The 13,678-nt window shown below is 46.0% G+C and overlaps 1 pseudogene; it reads right to left on the reverse strand.

The window, feature by feature from the left end:
* Positions 1-2,422: 2,422 nt before the first annotated feature.
* LOC124040384 lies at positions 2,423-8,044 on the reverse strand (annotated as a pseudogene).
* Positions 8,045-13,678: the final 5,634 nt, after the last annotated feature.

Consider the following 13,678-nt stretch of genomic DNA (forward strand, 5'->3'; position numbering starts at 1 on the left):
AGGAGAGAGAGAGAGAGAGAGAGAGAGAGAGAGAGAGAGAGAGAGAGAGAGTTACTCACACTATTGAGAAATTCTCCACCCAGACCCTCACGTACATCTTTTACACACTGTTAACCACAGACCATCATAAATCTCTCCCACGTGGAACCTTTCACCTCTCTGACCTCACATACACTAATTCTCTGACCCCCTCGCCTCTTTCTCACTCTCAAAAACACACACACACACACACACACACACACACACACACACACACACACACACACACACACACACACACACACACACACACACACACACACACACACACACACACACACACACACACACACACACACACACACACACACACACTACAGTCCAGTACACTGCACATTACCAGAGACATGTTTCACGCGTACCCCACATAGCAAATTCGCAGGTGTTAAAATCTCAGTGTTGAGGTAAAAAAAGTGTTATATCTGAGAGTTGATTCTAGAGGGGTTAACACCAGAGGGGTTTAAATTGACACCACATTCAGTTAAAGTGTTAATGAAATTGCACACAGACAGACAGACGTGTATCCTACATAAATGAAGGCACACAGACAGACAGACGTGTATCCTACATAAATGAAGGCACACAGAGAATCGGTTCAATTTGGTAAAAGAAAAGTGCGCTTTAATATTAAGTATTGAAATATCTTAGAAATATAAATATGTGCAAAATTCCTTTATTCATTTCTATTTTGTAATGCTTTTAGTTTTCGTTGTTCCAGATAGTTTGCCCCTGTCTGCCAGTCTAGTGGCGAGGTTATGAGCAGTCTTTATGAAAGACGAGTACTTCACATGCAGCTGGGCTGATGCGACACATGTAAACATTATGTTGTTAGTAAATGTTCAAAATGACAAACGTTGATTTTCTACTAATTAGACTTCTATCAGGAAGACATGGATTCAGCTTAACACTACATCATCATCAAAATCATCATCTTCATCACTATCATCATCACTACCATCATCGTCAGACCAAATGAAGGGGTTGTCATCATCTCTGTGGTCTGAAAACCATCTCTAACCTCTCCCCCAGCCTCACCCCTACTTGTCTTCCTCACCCTTTCCTAACCTCTCCCCCAGCCTCACCCCTACTTGTCTTCCTCACCCTTTCCTAACCTCTCCCCCAGCCTCACCCCTAGATGTCTTCCTCACCCTTTCCTAACCTCTCCCCCAGCCCCACTCCTACTTGTCTTCCTCACTCTTTCCTAACCTCTCCCCCAGCCTCACCCCTACCCGTCTTCCTCACCCTTTCCTAACCTTTCCCCCAGCCTCACCCCTACCAGTCTTCCTCACCCTTTCCTAACCTCTCCCCCAGCCTCACCCCTACTTGTCTTCCTCACCCTTTCCTAACCTCTCCCCCAGCCTCACCCCTACTTGTCTTCCTCACTCTTTCCTAATCTCTCCCCCAGCCTCACCCCTACTTGTCTTCCTCACCCTTTCCTAACCTCTCCCCCAGCCTCACCCCTACTTGTCTTCCTCACCCTTTCCTAACCTCTCCCCCAGCCTCACCCCTACTTGTCTTCCTCACCCTTTCCTCACCCTTTCCTAACCTCTCCCACTTGACTTCTGACTATGTTCTGTTGTAGTTGTTTCTGCCAGTATCTCAACCTATTTCCTTTAGTGAACTACTTTTGACCAGAGTCCACAGGGTCCCAAAGTAATTCTCTATAAAAGGAATACGGTGCTATTTGGGGCACACACGTTGTTGTTTCTGCCTGCCTGCCTGCCGGGTCTGCCTGTCTGTCTGCCTGCCCGCCAGGTCCGTCTGTCTGTCGGCCTGCCTGCCCGCCAGGTCCGGTCCGTCTGTCTGTCTGTCTGTCTGTCTGCCTGCCCGGTCTGCCTGTCTGTCTGCCTGTCTGTCTGCCTGCCCGCCCCCTGGGACTATAATAAGATCCACTGTTAGCTTTGGTTGTCTGCCAGGGCTTTTGTCTGACTAACAGTGGTCTGCTCAGACTCACTGTCACAACTCCTGTTGATGTGGTGGGGGGGGGGGGGGGACAAGAGGGAGAGACAGGGGCACCTCCATCACATTCTAACAGAAGAGCTTCCAAAGCTGCAGTATAGCTGTATGTATGCCTGTGTGTGTATGTCTATCTGTGTGTGTCTATGTGTGTGAGGCTGGAGGCTGTTGTCAGCCATGATCCCTCACACCTTCCTATGAGGCCATGCTAGTTGGCATGCAGCAGTGGAAATGTGTACGACACCATGCACACAAACACATTCACTCTGCTATGGGCCCCTCATTTGACATGCTCTGCCATACTCCCCACCCTCTCTCTCCTTTTCTCTCTTCCATCTCTCTCTCTCTCTCTCTCTCTCTCTCTCTCTCTCTCTCTCTCTCTCTCTCTCTCTCTCTCTCTCTCTCTCTCTCTCTCTCTCTCTCTCTCTCTCTCTCTCTCTCTCTCTCTCTCTCTCTCTCTCTCTCTCTCTCTCTCTCTCTCTCTCTCTCTCTCTCTCTCTCTCTCTCTCTCTCTCTCTCTCCATGTCAGACAGGAGAAAGAGGAGAGGTAAGCTTCTGCTAATCAATAGAAAGAGCTGTTCCTCAGCAGCACAACAAACCCACAGGAAACCTTCTGACAACACCCCGATAGCCACTGCTAAAGTGTGTGTTTGCTTGCCTGTGAGCACGTTCACTGTCTGCGTCACTGTAATCTCTTTGACTATCCAATCACAGCTTCCGCTGGGAGAACGACTAACTGGCTGACAGGGCAATCACTTCTGACCCCCAGCGTTTTCCTGACTCCCATTGACAGTCTCTCCAGGAGAGGTGTATCCATGGCTACCTATATGAAGCAGTGGCATCGATCTAGGATCAGCTTACCCTCTCCAAATCCTATCCTCAACTGTTAGACGGGGAAACCCCCAAACTGAACTGTGTGTTAGATGGGAGCATCGTACTCCGCCAAGAAGTCTCTTAGAGTGTGAGGGAGCTGATGTGTGTCGGGGGGATCCGGGCCCCCCAGGTGTCCGTTCAGGGTCCTTCTACACAGGTGCTGGAGGGAGGACAGGGAGGAGGGGAGGGGTCGACGCAGTTCTAACGGAACCTTCTCTCCCCCTGAGTGGATCAGATACAAACTCCCTGTCCCCACAGTCTCCCCTGCAGCCGCAGCCATGCCTCCCCCTGTCCTTACCCCGGCCCCGGCCTCCCCATCTCCTCCTCCACCTCCCTCCTTCCCCATGTAGTGTCCAATCAGTTTGAGCACACAGTCGAAACGCGGGGGCGTGTGCGTGCAGTGGGGGTCAGGCTGCAGGTAAAAGCTTCCCCCCTGGCTGTGGATCCGGAGGTTCTTGGTCCCGCGAGCCGTCTGGACCGACAGTGTGAAGAAGTAGTGGTGGTCGGAGGAGTCTCGGACCAGGAAGGTCCCGGGGGGCTGGGAGCGGAGCAGAGCGCTGGCCTCACGACCCCCCACTGCACCCCAGTAGAACCCACTCTCCTGTAACTTACGCACCGCACACAGCACCTGGAACAGGGGGAAATAATAGATTTTAATATAACAAATGGTTTCATTTATGCTAAGTAGGTACATCAAATATACTATACATACAGCACCTGGCAGAGGAACTATAATATATGATGCTGTAATTATAACAATTAGACAAACCATCTGAGACTGAGAGGAATAATGATGATGATGGGTTAGCATTTAGTAAGAGGCTAGCTAGTTTGCATATAGTACATGTGGAGCTGCCACATGATGACAGAGTTGAACTGGCCTGTTGGTAGTGTGCGTGCGAGCTGAAGGGTTTGTAGCGCAGGGGGTCCACGTCTGACCCCTGACCTCTGGCCTCTGGGCGGGTAACGCTGCTCATGGCTGGGGGGGTCGTGCCTACTATGGGTTACCATGGCGCCCTGACCCCCCCTGCTCGGCTTGCTGACCGAGGGGTGGGGGGTCCAGAGCAGGGAGGGAGGAGGAGGTACGAGGGGAGGAGGTGAGTTGTGATGGAGGTAGGGAGGAGGAAGGGTGAGGACGTGTGGGAGGAGAAAGGGAGAGGACGTGAGGGAGGAGGAAGGGTGAGGACGTGTGGGGGGAGGATGGGAGAGGACGTGAGGGAGGAGGGGGGAGGACGTGAGGGAGGAGGGGAGGAGTAGGGTAGCGGACGTGATTCCCAGAGTGAAGACACTGAGTGGCAGTCCAGAGAGGACCTCAGAGAGACCACCCACTGCAGACAGCTGCAGAGAGAGAGTGAGAGTGAGAGTTATCTCTATTGAAAAACTTCATTCATAACAAACTGTGTTTTTATTTATATATAACACACATATACACACACACAGTGCCTTGGGAATGTAGTCAGACACCTTGACTTTTTCCACATTTTGTTAAGTTACAGCCTTATTCTAAAATGGATTAAATTGTTTTTTCCCCTCTCATCAATCTACACACAATACCCCATAATGACAAAGCGAAAACAGGTTTTTAGAAACTGAAATATCACCTTTACATAAGTATTCAGATCCTTGACTCAGGACTTTGTTGAAGCAACTTTGGCAGCGATTACAGCCGCGAGTCTTCTTGGTTATGACGCCACAAGCTTGGCACACCTGTATTTGGGGAGTATCACATTCTTCTCTGCAGATTCTCTCAAGCTCTGTCAGGCTGGATGGGGAGTATTGCTGCACAGCTATTTTCAGGTCTCTCCAGAGATGTTCAATCGGGTTCAAGTCTGGGCTCTGGCTGGGCCACTCAAGGACATTCAGAGACTTGTCCTGAAGCCACTCCTGCGTTGTCCTGGCTGTGTGCTTAGGGTCGTTGTCCTGTTGTAAGTTGAACCTTCGCCCCAGTCCGAGGTCCTGAGCGCTCTGGAGCAAGTTTTCATCAAGGATCTCTCTGTACTTTGCTCTGTTCATCTTTCACTCAATCCTGACTAGTCTCCCAGTCCCTGCCGCTGAAAAACATCCTCACAGCATGATGTTGCCACCACCATGCTTCACCGTAGGGATGGTGCCAGGTTTCCTCCAGACGCGACGCTTGGCATTCATGCCAAAGGGTTCAATTTTGGTTTCATCTTGTTTCTCATGTTCTTAGAGTCCTTTTGGCAAACTTCAAGCCGGCTGTCATGTGCCTTTTACATAGGAGTTACTTCCATCTGGCCTGATTGGTGGAGTGTTGCAGAGATGGGATAACCTTCCAGAAGGACAACCATCTCCATAGAGAAACTATTGAGCTCTGTCAGAGTGACCATCGTGTTCTTGGTCATCTCCCTGACCAAGGCTCTTCTCCCCCGATTGCTCAGTTTGGCCGGGCGGCCAGCTCTAGAAAATGTCTTGGTGGTTCCAAACTTCTTCCATTTAAGAAAGATGGAGGCCACTGTGTTCTTGGAGACCTTCGATGCTGCAGATATTTTTTTGGTACCCTTCCATAGATCTGTGCCTCGACACAATCCTGTCTCAGAGCTCCACGGACAATTCCTTCGACCTCATGGCTTGGTTTTTGCTTTGACATGCACCGAAAAATGCACTGTCCAATGTGGGACATTATATAGACAGGTGTGTGCCTGTCCAATCAATTTAATTTACCACAGGTGTACTCCAATCACGTTATAGAAAAATCTTGAGGATGATCAATGGAAACAGGATGAACCTGAATACAATTTTGAGTCTCATAGCAAAGGGTCTGAATATTTATATCTGTAATAAAACCCTTTTTTCTTATTGGTTGTGCCTGGCTCCCGAGTTAGTGGGCCTGGCTCCCGAGTGGGTGGGCCTGGCTGCCAAGTGGGTGGGCCTGGCTGCCAAGTGGGTGGGCCTGGCTGCCAAGTGGGTGGGCCTGGCTGCCAAGTGGGTGGGCCTGGCTGCCAAGTGGGTGGGCCTGGCTGCCGAGTGGGTGGGCCTATAACATCCCAGGCCCACACATGGTTGCACTCCTGCCCAGTCATGTGAAATCCATAGATTAGGGCCTAATTCATGTATTAAATTGACTGGTTATCTTATATGAACTGTAACTCAGTAAAACCTTTGAAATTGTTGAATATTGCGTTTCTATTTTGTTCAGTGTATATATATACACACACAGCGCATTAGGAGAGTATTCAGACCCCTTCACTTTTTCTACATTTTGTTACATTACAGCCTTATTCTAAAATGTATTCAATTATTGTTTTCCCTCGTCTACACACAATACCCCACAATGCAAAAGCAGGTTTTAGAAAAATGTATTACAAAATTTTAAAAACTGAAAAACCTTATTTAAAAAAAAATGTGGTCTGCAGTTGTGAGGCCAGTTGGATGTACTGCTTAAATTCTCTAAAACGAAGACGTTGGAGGCAACTTATGGTAGAGAAATTAACATGACATTATTTGGCAACAGCTCTGGTGGACATTTCTGCAGTCAGCATGCCGATTGCACACACCCTCAAAACTTGAGACATTTGCGGTGTTGTGTGACAAAACTGCACATTTTAAAGCGGCCTTTTATTGTCCCCAGCACAAAATGCACCTGTGTAATGATCATGCTGTTTAATCAGCTTCTTGATATGCCACACTTGTCAGGTGGATGGATTATCTTGACAAAGGAGAAATGCTCACTAACAGGGAGGTAAACACATTTGTGCATAAACACGTAGAGAAATGCGTTTTTTGTGTGTTTTTAAAATTTATTGTATTTTTAAAATTTCAACTCAAGAAATATTTGGGGCGGAAAGATTGCTAGATCGAATCCCCGAGCTGACAAGGTAAAAAAATATGTCGTTCTACCCCTGAACATGGCATACTGTTCCTAGGCCGTTATTGTAAATAAGAATTTGTTCTTAACTGACTTGCCTAGTTAAATAAACATGGCACCAACATGTTGCGTTTATATTTTGTTCAGTGTACATCATAGGCTGTATTAAACATGTATTATCTATATCTCCAGTATACCGTCAGACGATTGAATTGCCATCGATTGCGCCCCCCCGGGGGGATTCTCAGTAAACCGAGTTTTATGAATGAGTCCCGGTTCATTCTAAATAAACAACCTCATTCCCATGCAGCCTGCTTGCGCCAGCAGAGCGGCTATGGTTCTCCGGTTTCACAGTAAATAGGTTACCCCGGATGGGTCTGGTCTGGCGGTCTCACTGTGCTGCTGGTCGTTGCATTTGGAGCGAGACTGAACGTGCCCGGCACAATAATGGATGGATCTTCATTCTCCAAGACCGCCTCTTGTTGTTACTCTGCCCGCTATGCATCTGCGAAACACGGCCTCCGTCTGAGCCAAGCTGGAGACTCTTCCAGCCACAGAATAGAAACATGACTTACAACGAAAACGCAGAAATGGACAATGCCATCTGAAATAAGGAGAATGAGTAGGCTATATAGCCTGGCGTGTGTCCCACATAGGAGTACAGATCTGCATTGCGCCATAAACAGCCTACTGTTCGTAGTAGTGCTGGCTCCCTAGGATGTTTTAGAGAGGCAATTGCTCGAGCCCAAAAAGCTCACCATATCGCCATTATGATAACGTTTTGCCCAATTGCACAATGCTATTTTACGCACCATAGAGTAACGGTCAAAGCGCCGGGTATGGAGCCTTCTTATTTACCTTGGAGATGGTTCCTGTCTCGGGCTCCAGCGTTCCTCTCCGGGGGGAGAAAATATCCAAAGTCCCCGAGTTAAATAATTTATAAACTTGGTCATTAACTCCTGTCTCTTCCAACCGACAGAGGAACGGGTCCGTAGGCTATTGTCGGTAAAGACTTCGGGGTCCTCCCCCCTCTATTCTTATTCGCTCTCAATTCAATTCAAAGGGCTCTATTGGCATGGGAAACATGTTTATATTACCAAAGCAAGTGAAATAGACAATAAACAATACTCAGTCCTTCTTTCTCTATCCAGCAAACGGAGGTAGTTGTGTTACAGCGACCAGCGAGTAGTCTCTAGAGCTGATATTCGTAAGGCTCCACCTCCTCAGCTCCGAAGTTCTTCCAGTAAGTACACACACACATACACACAAAAGAATAATCAGTGTGTGACCTTCTTTTACGGTGCGATTCCCGTATTAGCTGGTGAGTCCTCCCTTTCCCTCCACACCGCCCTGACAAGATGAAACAGTTGAAGACGCGTATTTACCCTTGAGGAAACCCATAATTCCTGACTGACAACTAGCCTACACTGTACTTTACATTCACGTCATTTAGCAGACACACTTATCCAGAGCCAATAGGGTTAAGTGCCTGCTCAAAGGTACATAGACCGATTTTCACCTAGTGGTCTCGAGAATACGAACCAGCAACCTTTCAATTACTGGCCCAATACTTCTAACTACTAGCCTACTGCTGACCGCACTGATAAACAGTGATAACGTAAACTCAATCACTTTTGTACATCGCCTTGGTCCGTACAATTGACCTTATTTTAATGCACCAAAAACGTAATACTTCCAGATCAACTGTAATGTCAATACAATTGTAAAGCACAAGTTCTCCCCTTTCCAACAGAATCAATTACATGACCTAAACGCTGACTGTTTCTGCATAATTCAAGCAGGCAATGAGCTCCGTCAGGTCTTTTTAAAAATGGCGGGTGGGGAAGCGAAACTAATGCGTGATAGTGAGAAGGAGAGATGTTGTGTGGGAAATGCGTGATAGTGAGAAGGAGAGATGTTGTGTGGGAAAATTGCCTTTTTTTCACTCGATCTGTCCAACTTATGACCTTATCGCCTCTAAAATGTAGATAAAACACTATAAAGAGTTTATATAATGTGTCATTACATACCTATTTGAAGGTTTGTGTCGAATTTGAATCTGGTTTTTAGGGCGGTGCTAAAGTGATCTTATAAGTAAACAGCGGCTTTGAGAATGATGATCGCATGCAATGATGACGCAAAAAATGACTAGGTATCCCCCTTACCCCGTCACTATCCATTTCTTGTTTTTAAACGATGAGAGAAGTGCTACACCTGGCGGAGAGCGATTGTAAGACAGAAATAGTTGCTTTAGGCGTGCTGCACGTTACGACATGACACGTCACGGAGGGGTCCGTTTTTTCAACTTTTCTCCAAAACTATAGAGCCATTACCATGTCGATCAACGCTTGAATAGAAACCTAGTTCACACCCCCGATTTTAAAAGTCAACACAGTCGCTACAGCCCCATTCGTTTTCTTTGTAGCCTCATTTGAATGTTGCGGTTCCGCACATTTGTACGGAATGGGTTGAGTTTACGTTACACAATTTAGACTCATGCTTTCTTGCCTACAGTAGGCCCAGGCTAGAATTTAGAAAAGGGACCCAATTTAGGGTAGCCTCCCAGCTAGCACATAACGTTCTGAGAACCTTAGAGCTTGGCGAGAGTGTGATTGTCTTATGGTTATTTTGCATACAACCTTCCCACAACATTCTGGGAATGGTACAAGATTGTTGCTTGGCTTTGAACATTCTCAGGAGATTTAAGGAACTTAACAAAAAAACGTACATTTCTTGTCATTTCATTAGTTTAACAGAACGTTTCCTAAAAGTTACATTTCATTTCAATTTTGGTAATGTTCTAGGAACATTCTCCAACTGCCTTGACATGGAATGTTCTCAGAGAACATGAAGAAGCAACATTCTGCTGTGAGAATTTCAGTACTTCAGCATAACTTTTCCTACAGGTTTCCTCATGGTTCTATTTAAATGTTCTCAAATTGTTTCCGAGAATGTTAAGAAAACTTTCCATAAAAAAACACAAGAAAACCTTAGTAATGTTCAGAGAACATTTTAAGAATGTTATTTAAATGCAGAGGATACTCACAGTGCAACAATATGATGAAGTGTGAATATTTCTGCCACCCACATACAGGAAAACGGTTCCAAATAAATGACATCATTACGTGTTCCACCACCCATGTTATCTACATTATTAAATGTCCATGTGGGCTGTGTTATGTAGGTAAACACCACCCATGTTATCTACATTATTAAATGTCCATGTGGGCTGTGTTATGTAGGTAAACACCACCCATGTTATCTACATTATTAAATGTCCATGTGGGCTCTGCTATGTCGGTAAAACCTCCCGTTCTCTCAGACAGAGGATCAGTGAAATCAGAAACTTTCTGTCCAAAAAGGATGCAGAAAAATTAATCCATGCTTTTGTCACTTCTAGGTTAGACTACTGCAATGCTCTATTTTCCGGCTACCCAGATAAAGCACTAAATAAACTTCAGTTAGTACTAAATACGGCTGCTAGAATCCTGACTAGAACCAAAAAATTTGATCATATTACTCCAGTGCTAGCCTCTCTACACTGGCTTCCTGTCAAAGCAAGGGCTGATTTCAAGGTTTTACTGCTAACCTACAAAGTATTACATGGGCTTGCTCCTACCTACCTCTCTGATTTGGTCCTGCCGTACATACCTACACGTACGCTACGGTCACAAGACGCAGGCCTCCTAATTGTCCCTAGAATTTCTAAGCAAACAGCTGGAGGCAGGGCTTTCTCCTATAGAGCTCCATTTTTATGGAACGGTCTGCCTACCCATGTCAGAGACGCAAACTCGGTCTCAACCTTTAAGTCTTTACTGAAGACTCATCTCTTCAGTGGGTCATATGATTGAGTGTAGTCTGGCCCAGGAGTGGGAAGGTGAACGGAAAGGCTCTGGAGCAACGAACCGCCCTTGCTGTCTCTGCCTGGCCGGTTCCCCTCTTTCCACTGGGATTCTCTGCCTCTAACCCTGTTACGGGGGCTGAGTCACTGGCTTGCTGGGGCTCTCTCATGCCGTCCCTGGGGGGGTGCGTCACCTGGGTGGGTTGATTCACTGTTGTGGTCAGCCTGTCTGGGTTGGCGCCCCCCTTGGGTTGTACCGTGGCGGAGATCTTTGTGGGCTATACTCGGCCTTGTCTCAGGATGGTAAGTTGGTGGTTGAAGATATCCCTCTAGTGGTGTGGGGGCTGTGCTTTGGCAAAGTGGGTGGGGTTATATCCTTCCTGTTTGGCCCTGTCCGGGGGTGTCCTCGGATGGGGCCACAGTGTCTCCTGACCCCTCCTGTCTCAGCCTCCAGTATTTATGCTGCAGTAGTTTATGTGTCGAGGGGCTAGGGTCAGTTTGTTATATCTGGAGTACTTCTCCTGTCCTATTCGGTGTCCTGTGTGAATCTCTGTGTGTGCGTTCTCTAATTCTCTCCTTCTCTCTTTCTTTCTCTCTCTCGGAGGACCTGAGCCCTAGGACCATGCCCCAGGACTACCTGACATGATGACTCCTTGCTGTCCCCAGTCCACCTGGCCATGCTGCTGCTCCAGTTTCAACTGGCCTGGGCCCTAGGACCATGTCCCAGGACTACCTGACATGATGACTCCTTGCTGTCCCCAGTCCACCTGGCCATGCTGCTGCTCCAGTTTCAACTGGCCTGGGCCCTAGGACCATGTCCCAGGACTACCTGACATGATGACTCCTTGCTGTCCCCAGTCCACCTGGCCATGCCGCTGCTCCAGTTTCAACTGTTCTGCCTTACTATTATTCAACCATGCTGGTCATTTATGAACATTTGAACATCTTGGCCACGTTCTGTTATAATCTCCACCCGGCACAGCCAGAAGAGGACTGGCCACCCCACATATGCTCTCTCTAATTCTCTCTTTCTTTCTCTCTCTCGGAGGACCTGAGCCCTAGGACCGTGCCCCAGGACTACCTGACATGATGGCTCCTTGCTGTCCCCAGTCCACCTGACTGTGCTGCTGCTCCAGTTTCAACTGTTCTGCCTTATTATTATTCGACCATGCTGGTCATTTATGAACATTTGAACATCTTGGTCATGTTCTGTTATAATCTCTACCCGGCACAGCCAGAAGAGGACTGGCCACCCCACATAGCCCGGTTCCTCTCTAGGTTTCTTCCTAGGTTTTGGCCTTTCTAGGGAGTTTTTCCTAGCCACCGTGCTTTTACACCTGCATTGTTTGCTGTTTGGGGTTTTAGGCTGGGTTTCTGTACAGCACTTTGAGATATCAGCTGATGTACGAAGGGCTATATAAATAAATTTGATTTGATTTGATTTGAACATAAAAGTTCAATCAGGAGAAACAACAGGGATTATCCAATCGCAGTACATTTTAATGATCTAAAGCAGGACGTAAAACCTTTTAGATGTTGTGGCATAGAGAAAGTGAAGATATCAGACAGGGGAGGTGATATCAATAATACTCTGAGTAAAATAGAATGTTTTGTATTTTCACCCTCCAGACATTATTTCCTAAAGGACTTAATGATGAAATGTCTATGAATGTTATGTTGTGAATTTGAACATGAATTATACTCCTATTTAAGATTACTCTGTTTTTCGTACAATGTACCCAATGATTAATGAAAACTTGCTCGGTAGGTCTATGTCCTCATTTTGGTTTTCCAGACGTGTTTAATACGTCTTATTTACACACTTTATTTGAATATTTATAAAATACATATTGTTATATTTGGTAGCACTTCTTTGTTTTTCCTTCGCCTCCAACCTCTTTCCATGTGTGGAACGGATGTGGGCAGGGCTAGGTCTACATAAGGGTGCTAATTTTAAAAAACACACAAAAGCTCTGAAGAAGGCCGATACATAAGCTTATTAAATATCAGTGATACTATCAAGATCAGTGATACTATCAAGATCAGTGATACTACCAAGATCAGTGATACTACCAAGAGCAGTGATACTACCAAGATCAGTGATACTACCAAGATCAGTGATACTATCAAGATCAGTGATACTACCAAGATCAGTGATACTATCAAGATCAGTGATACTATCAAGATCAGTGATACTACCAAGATCAGTGATACTACCAAGATCAGTGATACTATCAAGATCAGTGATACTATCAAGATCAGTGATACTATCAAGATCAGTGATACTATCAAGATCAGTGATACTACCAAGATCAGTGATACTACCAAGATCAGTGATACTACCAAGATCAGTGTGCGGTTTCCTTTTTCCTTCATCTTGTTCAAATGTTACCATGCACCTGAAAAAAAGATTGCTCAGATGTACGAGTGTCTTTTGAATGAAGAATGTTATTTAAAAACATACATTCTGTTATCAGAAAGTGAAGAAAATGTTTCCTAAAAAACACAAGAAAACTTTAGTAATATTCAGAGAATGTTCTAAGAATGCTATTTAGAAACATATACATTCCGTTCTCAGCATCGACAAAACTCTCTCCTATATTTTGTTAAGAGTGTGTTCAGTGTTCAGGTGTGTTGGTTCAGAGAACATTATTAAGAAGCAACATTCTACTGTGGGAATTTTAGTACTTCAACATAACGTTTCCTACAGGTTTCATCATGGTTCTATAAACAGATGTGTGGGATAATAATGTGATGTGAGCCATTACCAGCCTTTCAAAGCACTTCATGGCTACGGGTCTGTAGTCATTTAGGCAGGTTGCCTTTGTGTTCTTGGGCACAGGAACTATGGTGGTCTGCTTGAAACATATTGGTATTACAAATTCAATCAGGGACATGTTGAAAATGTCAGTGATGACACCTGCCAGTTGGTCAGCACATGCCCGGAGCGCGCACGTCCTAGTAATCCATCTGGCACCGCAGCCTTGTGTATGTTGACCTGTTTAAAGGTCTTACTCACGTCAGCTATGGAGAGCGTGATCACACAGTCGTCCGGAACAGCTGATGATCTCATGCATGCCTCAGTGTTGCTTGCCTCAATGCGAGCATAAAAGTGATTTAGCTCGTCTGGTAGGCTTGTGTCA

The sequence above is a fragment of the Oncorhynchus gorbuscha genome, linkage group LG07, assembly GCF_021184085.1.
Source record: "Oncorhynchus gorbuscha isolate QuinsamMale2020 ecotype Even-year linkage group LG07, OgorEven_v1.0, whole genome shotgun sequence".
Classification (NCBI taxonomy): domain Eukaryota; kingdom Metazoa; phylum Chordata; class Actinopteri; order Salmoniformes; family Salmonidae; genus Oncorhynchus; species Oncorhynchus gorbuscha.